Source organism: Panicum virgatum, chromosome 3N, assembly GCF_016808335.1.
Source record: "Panicum virgatum strain AP13 chromosome 3N, P.virgatum_v5, whole genome shotgun sequence".
Taxonomy (NCBI): domain Eukaryota; kingdom Viridiplantae; phylum Streptophyta; class Magnoliopsida; order Poales; family Poaceae; genus Panicum; species Panicum virgatum.
In genome coordinates, this window is record NC_053147.1 from 43,766,882 (window position 1) to 43,770,668 (window position 3,787).

The 3,787-nt window shown below is 45.1% G+C and overlaps 1 non-coding gene across 1 annotated transcript; it reads left to right on the plus strand.

The window, feature by feature from the left end:
- The first annotated feature begins 469 nt into the window (after positions 1-469).
- On the plus strand, positions 470-576 carry LOC120668317. The gene has a single exon (XR_005672409.1). It is a non-coding gene; the product is annotated as a small nucleolar RNA R71 (small nucleolar RNA).
- The last annotated feature ends 3,211 nt before the right edge of the window (positions 577-3,787 follow it).

Below are 3,787 nucleotides of genomic sequence, written 5' to 3' on the forward strand. Positions count from 1 at the left end.
ATAGCTTGAGAGGTCTGTTCCCACCATCTCTAAACATGGAAACATCATCAACTGCCTTCAGGAGGATAGGACCAAGCTTCCCGCCAAATCTCAGCCTGAATGGCTGACATGTGGGGTCGGCCGACCCCCTCTTCCTGCCACTGGCCGCCGTCCTTCTCTGGTACACTGCCTGGTGGGTCCTGATGTCAAATGGTCTGTGCCGGGGCTTGGTTGGTCAGTTTGGTCTGGTTTGTGGGCCTCCTTTGCTCATGTTACGCAGGACATGATCATCTGTGACATCTATCTGCGTATTCGTCGTGTTTTCATCTTATTCCGGAGTAGTGCTCCTGAAATCATGAATCTTCGAAAACAACTGTGGAGCTAGGTTAGTGATACAAATATGCGAGTAAGAGGTATAGTTTTTCTTCTTTTATGAGTATAGTTGACGGTCATATTTCGCACTTAACGACCGTCAACAAGCCACTCGTCCATCCCATGATGAGGACAGGTGAGTATGTATTCTTGGAGTCTCTCCCAAGCTTTTGGGATGGATTCCTTCCCTGTCTGCTGGAAACTTGAAATTCTTCCATGTAGGGCATTTGTTTTGCCCAACGGAAAGAATTTGGCGAGGAACGCCGTGGAACACTTGTCCCATGTGCTGACAGCTTCCTTGTTCTGATAAAACCACTATTTCGCCTTCCCCAGGAGGGAGAAAGGAAACAAACAGAGCCTGATGGCGTCAGCCGTAATGCCCCGTATTGTCGCGGTCTTGCATAACTCCAGGAAGTTCTAGAGATGGGCGTTGGCGTCCTCATTTGGCTTGCCACAGAATGGGCTAGCCTGCACCATGTTTATGAGGCTGGACTTCAGCTCAAAGTTCACGTCCCCAACATCAAAGTTGGGTCCAGTTGCCACATTGGCAGCTGAGGGGCCGGAGAAGTCGCGGAGGGTCTTCTCAGCCATGGTTTTGGTGATTGTTGATGGTTCTTGAAGAGCTGGTTCGCTTGTCGACTGTGAGAGCAGAGGAGGGACGCCACGAGGTCAGACCCTTCTCACGAGATTCTCGGGATTTTCAACGAAGTTTGTCGGTAAGGAGAAACCAGACATACACTACCCTATTTTCATCCCATAAGGAGAAAACAAAAAGATAAACACATTAGCCTGTATAAGCAGTAGCTACCTCTTACTCATATTGCCATGTTTGTGTGCTTAGTAAAATATTTACACCTAGTGCCATTCGCGGCAACGGTGCCAGAAATGCTTGTTGACATTTCTTAGCACAATCACTAAGAATGGGGGTGTCCCCGGCAACGACGCCAGAAATGCTTGTTGACATTTCTTAGCGCAATCACTAGGAACGGGGGTGTCCCTAGCAACGGTGCTAGAAATGCCGTGTTGGTATGTCTTAACGTTTACAGAAAGATCCGCAAATGCATGGATATACTGTTGTAGCATTTCACCCGGAAGTATTCAGGGTATCGTTATTTATATTTTCCCAATGGATGGCGAGGTTGTGTAAAGATATTTACTAGTTCCATGACCATGACATTATGAAGTAAGGTGCAGACTACTAATTATGGAGGGGTAAGTGATAAATAAAGGATAATCAGGGGTAATGCGACACACATAGAACAACCAACTCTCATGGATAAAGAATAAACAAGCACACCTAAGGTTAGTGGGAGCATAGGCACAGATCCTAGTATACTATTCATGTTAGCAGATAAGTTATGTTAGCCACATGCTTAGAGCTGCAGGTGCCGGGAAATTAGGGACATCTTGGAGAATGACCCACACTAGAGAACATCTAGTCCCGTTTCATCTTTGCATGAACTCTTACACGATACCCGAACATCGGGGAGTACGCTAACCAAGAAGTAGCTTCACGGCGGACCGACAGGGCTGTCACCACATGCGGTCTACCACAGTCAAACCGTGGAACACCGTCATATCCGAGGGATCCCGCATACCCGGACACCATGCCCGCATATGAGGTCACTACCTTAGCACCCCTGGGTCCCTCAATCTTCGGATGGATAGGTAATATGCTAAAGCAAACCTGTAATCACAACTAACCGATATCTGTACCCAGATCATCCGGTCTAAGCAAGCAACTAGTTTAACTTGATAAAGCACAGATCAAGGCTAATCATGCTAAGAACATAGCAAGATAACCGAGAACGAACTCAGAATGAATAGCATAATGAGAGTCGGAATACAAACCCATACTAGAGGCCGAGGATTGCTCACCGACCCCGAGGACGACTGGATTTGCTAAGGAGATGAAGTACTAGCCTAGCTCCACTACCCTAAGGAGTACAAGTCACAAGAAAGTGTGAGAGAGAAGCCTTCAAGTGGTGTGTGTGGTGAGATTGGTGGGAGGCCCCTTATATAGCTCCTTGAGGTCGGTTCCCACTAAGATAAATATGGAAACATCATCAACCGCCTTCAGGAGGACCAGAACCGCCTTCCCGCCAAAATGCACCTGCACGGGCTTCAGGGGGAGTTCGGCCGAACCCCTAGTTCGGCCGGCCCCACCTTGCCGCTTCTGGCCACTGTCCTGCTCTGGTACACTGCCTGGTGGGCCCTGATGTTGATACGTCAGTGCCGGGGCTTCGTTGGTCGGTTTGGTCTGTCAGGTGGTACAAGATAAGGCATAGAAATAGGATCTACGAAATAGAATGTGTAATTACAAACGTCATTGAAGAAAGGAGAGTGATTTTAGAAAAATTCAGGAAAAAACCCATCAAATTTGGATTAAGTATGACGGAGAAATACCAGTTACAGATTTTAATTATAGGTTAAAAGGATAAATATCAACCCTTTCTGCAACCCATAGAACTGAGCCAATCGCGTGCCCACACCTGGCAAGGCTTGAGCATTGCCCGATGTATGTATACTGGACAGCCGATTGTCTTTGTCACTGATTTGTGGGCCATGTGTGAGCCAAGACGTGGTTGTGTCCACGCTTTAGAGACATAAGGGGATTAAATTCTGGAGGACTGTCCCCACCTACTCTAAAGCAATGGGGACATGGTAGAAGGACTCAAGTGGTAGACAAGTGGGTCCCTACGAGGCAAAAGGCCCACATGTAAGTTCAGATTTTGGATTTTGGCTTTGGGGGTGGGCACAACTGCCGGGAAATCGGTGGGGACACTGCTGATGTTTCTCACCAAAAGCTAAAGCCCTTTTGCCTACGACATGTGGGACCCAGCGGCATCACCGCGTGGGTCGCGGCGCACACTGACATGCGGTTCGGCTAATCGTTGTTGTACTTTGATTCATAATAAAAACTTTAAATTATTTTGAAATTAAACTCGCTGCCTTCAAATGCCTAAGCTACTGGAGTTCGAAAATTTAACAAAAATTGTTTCTAGAAAGATTAAAATAGAGGTAACAGTCTAAGACATGGATCACCCTTGGATCTGCTATGGTTTGATCACAACTCAAAAAGAAAAATAGCCCAAACTGATTGTTCCACTAATTTTAGATACCAGGAAAAAAACAAAAAAATTCATTGAAAATATAAAAAATTCATCATTTTACGTCTAGTATTTGTATAAAATAACATCAGGCATAGTTGCGTAATAAAAATGTAACTTACTTTACATAATGAGGAATGTTGTATAAATAAATATACATGCACTTAAATGAATGTTCCACTAATTATGCCCAAATGATGCTTATGATGGTCACATGTTCGATTCAAACTCATATCTTGGAGATACTTCAAAAAAGTGCACGTTTGATAGGGATAATTCAAATTTATATCTCAAATTTATGATGTAGTAATTTAAATAAAATTTTA